Genomic DNA, 6,909 nt, shown 5'->3' on the forward strand with positions numbered 1-6,909 from the left:
ACATAGCAAGTACCAGGCCAGCCAGGGCGGCATAGTAAAGCTCTGTCTTAAAAACAAAAATGAACACAGAGAAACCCTGTCTTGAAAAACCAAACCGAACCAACCAACAAACAAAAACCCAAAATGAAGCCAGGTGGTGGTGAAACCACACCTTTAATCCAAGCACTCTGAAGGCAGAGGCAGATGGATCTCTGATTTCAAGGCCAGCCTAGTCTACGAAGTGAGGTCCAGGATGGCCACGGCTATAGAAAAAACAAATACATTAAAAAAAAAAACCAAAATAAATAAAAACAAAATGAAGCTGGGAGTGATGGCACCTGTAACGTTAGCACTCACAAGGCAGAGAGGCAGGTGGGTCTCTATTAGGTCAAGACTAGGCTGGTTTATACTATGAGTTGCAGGCCATCCGTGACTGCATAGTGAGACCCTGCCTTTGGGGGCGGGGAAGGATAAAGAAAGAGCAAACAAACGCAAAGTATAACTGGGTGTGTTGGCCCATGCTATCGATACCAGTACCTAAGAGGTAGGATTACTGAGTTCAAGGCCAACCTGGGCTCCATAGTGAGATCCTGTCTCACAAGAGATGGAAGGGGGAGGGGACGGAAAAGGCTGCAGGGGAGAGCTAGTACAAAGACAACACATAGGTCTTGTTTGGAGTATAATTTTAACCCAACTGGAAAAATAACTTTAAAAAAATTGGAGCACTGGGTATTTAATGATACTGAAGAATTATGGTTAAGTTTCTAGGTGTAATATGGTATTTGGGTTATGGTTTTTCAGTATTTAGGAGAACCACCTTAAAGCTTTATGGATGAATTTGTGTGTCTGGGATTTGTTCTCAAATATTCTAGAGCCTACGACAAACAGGTAGCATAGACAGTGCGGGCAGACCTGGGTGGGAACTGTTGAAAATGGATGGTAGAATTTGAGGGTTCATTATATTCTTCTGCTTTTTTTTTTTTTTTTTTTAGACAGGGTCTCATGTCACCCAAGTTGGCCAGGAACTTGCTTGGTGGCTAAGGATGACTTTCGATGCCTTAACCCCAAGCCCCAAGTGCTTTTGTCATTTTGCCTTTTTTTTTTTTTTTTGAGACAAGAGCTTATCAGGTTTTTTTGTTTTTGTTTTTAGCTTATCAGTTTTTTTTAAAATAATATTTTGAGACCGTATTTCTTTGTGTAGCCCAGTCTGTCCTTGAATTCACTGTATATCCCAGGCTAGCCTTGAATTCAGAGGTCTGTCTGCCTTGGCCTCCTGAGTACTGGAATTAAAGATGTGCACCACCATGCCTGGCTTACAGATTTTTGTTTTGTTTTGTTTTGTTTTTTGTTGTTGTTTTTAAGAATTATTTATTGCTGAATGTGGTGGCACATGCCTTTAATCCCAGCACTTGGGAGTCAGAGGCAGGTGGATCGCTGTGAATTCAAGGCCAGCCTGGTCTACAAAGTGAATCCAGGACAGCCAAGGCTAACACAGAGAGACCTTGTCTAAAAAAAAAAAAAAGAAAAAAAAAAGAATTTATTTCTTTTCTATGTATACAGTGTTCTGCCTGCATTTAACCACAGGCCCGAAGGGGGCACAAGATCTCATTGTAGATGGTTGTGAGCCATCATGTGGTTTCTGAGAATTGACTTTGGAAGAGCAGACAGTGCTCTTAACCTCTGAGCCATCTCTCCAGCCCTATAGATGGTTTTTGTTTGTTGTTTTGAGACAAGACCTCACTTTGTAGCCCTAACTGGCCTGGAATGTGTTACCTAAACGAGGCTCACAGAGACCCACCTGCCTGCCTCTTCCTTCTGCCTCCCTGCCTGGTTCCTCATCAGTTTTGTGTGGGATCAAACCAAGGACTAGGATCTAGCATCCTACCAATTGAGCCTCATCCTCAGGCCCGCCTTCTACTTTCTAGTCTATTCTTTCTCTTTTCTTTCGTGCTGGAGGTTCAATCCAGGGAGCTCTACCGCTGAGCCACACTTCAGTCTACTCTTTACATAATTAAATATTCTTAAAATGTGAGAAACTCTGTATCCCAAATATTTCCATCCTGATAAAGGTTGGTTTTCCATAGCAGTCAGTTCAAGCATCCTTAGAGCGGCAGTGACCGGCTGTGGTAAGTTGATTATGCCCAGGCTGTGAACACACACATTTAGGGCATGCTAAAGGAAGTCACTGTGCCATGTACAACCGCCTCTACCTTCACAGCCAAGCTCTGGGGGATGTGGGTCCTCCTACACGCATTTGCTGCCTCTCACCTCTATCCAACCAAGATGCTATGTAGTCACTCCCTTGGAGTTCTAATGAACCACCCTGATAAAAGCTCACTGAAACTTAGTAAGACTCAGGAAAGTCTGAGGGAAGGCTCCTGAAGACTCCAAAAGTTCTAACGGTAGGCTCATTAAGACTCAGGAAACGCACAATCCAGAACTCGCAAAAAGTCCCGGAAACTGGCCAGACACTTGAAGGCCCTCAAAGTTATATGAGAAGGATGAACCGCTGCGGAGGTTCAGACTGATGGAGCTGCCTGGAAGACAGTGTGATCTGTGGAGTGTCCTCCAGGCCGTGCAGCAAGCTCCAGGGCTCGCGCTTTCATGAGTCATCATGATCCATGGGCTGATGCAGCTGCCTTTACGCCACCCTCCCTCCTCCTCTGTATGACTCCTTACCCATACTCCAGGAAGCAATCCCAGAAAACTCAATGGCTCACCAAGTTGGACAATGGCAGGACCAATTAGATATTTGCTCCTATGACACAGCACAAGGTCCTCTGGCCTAGGGAACACTCCGTTACACAGCTTCCGTGCAGCCCCGCCCATGGTCTGTCTTCACCTTCATTAGAACGCTCCCTTTTTGCTCTCCACAGCACTGTCCCTTCCCAGCTCATTAAGTTGGGGTCCTCAGGCTTCTCCCTTCCTCACTCTCCACCTGATCCCCTAGTATAGCTCATCTCTGCCTTGAGTCCCTGCCACAAGTGACCCGCAAATCTCTTCCTCCAGCTCAGCCTCTCCTAGGAGCTACCGGCCCTGCATGGAAGTGTCCAAGTTCCCGACGTCCTGTTCACATGGAAGGTCTCTTCTTCAGCTGCTTTCAGGCTTCAGGGCTCCCTACCCCAAGGGTCAGAGGATGTCCTGGTATCCGCATACCCTCTTGCCACTGTTGCCTTTTTTTTTTTTTTTTAATTCATCATTAGCTTTTAAATGAGCTCTTGCCACTTTCAGCCTGTAGCCTTGTGCCTCAATCATTCCAAGCCTTACTTTTCTTAACTGCAATGTACTGTACTACAGATACAGCACATGCACACATATATGCATAGTATATGACTACAAGAGGTATCTGGAGGATTACATGACAACATATGTAAAGTGCTTAGACCAGGGCCTGGTAGGCACCAAGTGTTGCTCAGTTCAGCTCCACAAAACAGCAGCTGGGCTCTCCTTCCTCCTCCCTCCACCTACTGGCCCAGCTATCACCCCCCACCCCCCCACCCCACCCCCCCACAGGCAGCAGCTTCCCACAGCTCCTGGTCCCCATTCTGAACTTGCTTCGGGCCAGAACACCTTTCTTTCTTACTTTGTGTAGCCAGCCCTGGCTGTCTTGCAACTCAACTCTGTAGTCCAGGCTGCAATCCGCCTGCCTCTGCCTCCCCCGAGTGCTGGGATAAAAGGCGTTGCGCCCCTGCCACCTGGTCCAGAACACTTTTCTAAATTTCAGCTCTTCCCCTTACTCCTCCTCACTTCTAAGCCGTGTGAGGTCTGGGTCCTGCCTCCTCAGCTTTCCTTGCTCCCAAACAACACTCATTTCTGAATGCATCACTCTTAGGAAGCTCGCTGCCTCTGCTTCCCATGTGCCCTTTTTTTTTTGACAAGGGAACCCCCCTCGCACCCCCCCCAATAACACACACACTATCCCTGCCCCTTTTACTGGGTGTCTGGAAAGTGGCACATCCTGCTGCCTCTGCCTTGTTGGCTGGCTACTGGCAGAAGGTGACAACCCAAAGGACCTGTGGGTACCAAGCTGAGCCCAGAAAGGGTTCCCCCATCTGTCCACCATGTTAGGGGTACTCTATAGGTTAGGAATTATGTCACACTCATTTACACAGATGGCTGGAGGACAGGAGAAATGCAAGCATAAACAGGAAGTAAAAGCGGAAGGTGGGGCGGAACCGGCAGAGAGCTTGCCTGGCCTGCACCAAGCCCTGGGGTTGATTCATAGTACTGCATAAACTGGGCGTGGAGTCACAGGCGCCTGGGAAATGCAAAGTGAGTCCATCCTCAGCTGCAGGAGGATTAGAGGCTAGCCTCGGCTACATGAAGCCCTGTCTGAAAAAGAAGAGGGAAACACTGGGCTGGTGGGCCACAGCTCAATTCTACCATCGTTAAGAGCCCTTGCCTAGCATTCGTGAGGCCCCGGGTTCAACCTCCAGCACTTTATCCTGGCGTAAAAACACATCAAAAAATAAGAACAGGAAAGGGGAGGGAAAGGAAATGAAGAGATGAAGCTAGAGGCGGGGGCAGGATGAGGGAGAGACACTGAAGGCCCCACAGGCCTCCGCTGAGGCCTCAGCTGTTCATGCTTGCGACTCAAGGACCTGGGAGCTGGGCCCGCACTTCCACAGGGCTCCACGGCTGGCTAGTAAACAGGACATGGCTGCAGGTAGCTGGAGAGAGTTAGTGGTTAACGTTCCCACTGTCCCAGGCTTCAGGGAAGCACGGCGGTGGCCTGAAACCAGCCACGGTATTTGCTTTAGATATCAGTAAAAGCTACAGATCAGCTCCCATCACTCCTTGCCCTCAGTTTTTCTTTTCTTTTCTTTTTTTTTTTTAAGACAGGGTCTCTCTCACCTTGTAGGCTTGGCTGGCCTAGAATTCTGTATGTAGCCAAGGTGAACTATTTGCCCCCTCACCCCGGAAGTGCTGGGGTTAAAGGTGTGTATATCTGGTTTCGACTTGGTCATTAAACACTCACCAGGCTCCAGTGTGCGAGACTCCCTCCTGTTGCAGTTCCATAAACCAACTCCAAGGAAGGCTCTTCCCCCCCCCCATACCTTCTCAATAGTTTGCTTTCCCCTCAGGACTTGGACATGACCCAAGGATCCTCCCTTTATACAGTCGAATTTGCTCAAGCCTCTGACTCCCACACCCTCTCCCCTTCCTCTCTCTCTCCTCTCTCTCTCTCTCTCTCTCTCTCTCTCTCTCTCTCTCTCTCTCTCTCACACACACACACACACACACACACACACACCTTCCTGGAATGGACCTGGCCAACACACAGATGCTACTTGGGCCAGTTCCTTCAGACTGGAGGTGAGAACCAACAAGTGTCAGTTTCATCTCTGTGCCTTCTGGGGGAGGGGGGGGGTGGTACGGGACAGGACCTCCCACAGGCCTCTCCCCGGGCCTCGGTGGCACTGTCTCCATGCTCCCTCTAATCTCGACCTTCTCCTCTAAGCCTCGCATAGGGCATTTTAAAAGACATGCTCTCAGTTAAGTAGCTCAGGCTGGCCTCTAAGTCATAATCTACCTGCCTCCGTCCGGGTTTGCAGGTGTGTGAACTTCCTCCTCCTGACCTGCCCTACGACTCCCTGGGGCTTTATCCTATGTCCTGTTCTACCATTTGGACCTATCCGGCAGGTTCAACCCATGCGCTGGCAACTCTCAATTTCCAGTCTCTAGCCTGGGGTTCATCAGTTGCCTACCTCTCGGGAGTTTCAAAAGCACCCGCAAATGTGTGTCCTCAACAGAAGCTGTGATGGTCTCTTCCGGTCCTCCCAGTGGTGGCCAGCTCCTCCCTTTCCTTCACTGGAGAGCACACTGACCCCATGCCTAAGATCTAGTCTGCTACTTACTCCTTAGAGTCAACTATGCTCGCCACCCCCACCCCCACCATCCCCGTTGTATCTCCTCACATTTTCCTACCAGGACCCAGGGTGATCACTTTAAAACTTCCTGACTTGACATGTCTCTGCCTCCTCAAACCTGTCACTGGATTCCAACAACTCTTGACTTGATAAAAAGCCACATGCAGGCTACAACCTTTCCGCTTCAGCTCCACCCCGTATCTCCCAGTGCTGTCCATCTGCAAAGAATCCTCTTCGCCCATTTTCTCAGAGTTCCTGGACAAGCTTCTCTGCCTAGGGGCTCCTCTGGGGGGGGGGGGAGGGGAGGGGACATACTACTAGCCACACCCACGCTTGTACCCATCCTGAATTCAGCACACATGCTGCTTCTTGATTACACACAGTGCTCTCGTGTTCGGTGTTCCTTCACAACAGAAGAGCCTGTCATTGTGTGTGACTGTCCTCTCAAGCATGAATTCCAGAGCCTGCTCCGCTCCCTGCCTCAATCCTCCGGCAGTCTACACACAACAGGCGTTTGTACGTTTGCAGCGAAATGACGGGTCTCCCTGCTTTTCCACGAAATTAGCCTGATGTGCAGAGGCTGGTTTGATAGGGAAGTCTGCACTGGGAGGGGCTGGGGTACAGTGGGCCTCAGGAGGTTCAAGCCAGGACTCCTGGGGCTCAGGTCCTGTACGCTGGAGGAGGGCCAAGACCGTGACTGGACAAGGGGAACCCCCCCCACACTTATCTCAGATGAATCAAGTCTTTCCTACCTACTAGGGTTCTACTGCCCTTCGGCAACCTGGGAGGAGAAAAGCCCGTGACTGATCCTCAGCCTCCATCCGTGTATCCCAGGTGGGGCAGACGGAAGGTGCCTTGCTCCATGCAAAGCCCAGGACACAGTGCTTGGCACACAGTAGGGATGGAGCAAAGCAAAGCAGTCACAAGTTAGATGACACATGAGACCCATCAGAGGCTTCCCTTCCCATCAGCCTTGAGGTCACTATCGTCTGAGGCATGTTTATCTGGGCTCCCTCCCCAGGGCCACATCCCATCTGGCCAGGCCTAGACTTCCAATTCT

Source organism: Acomys minous (assembly GCF_964271855.1).
Source record: "Acomys minous genome assembly, chromosome: 5".
Lineage (NCBI taxonomy): Eukaryota > Metazoa > Chordata > Mammalia > Rodentia > Muridae > Acomys > Acomys minous.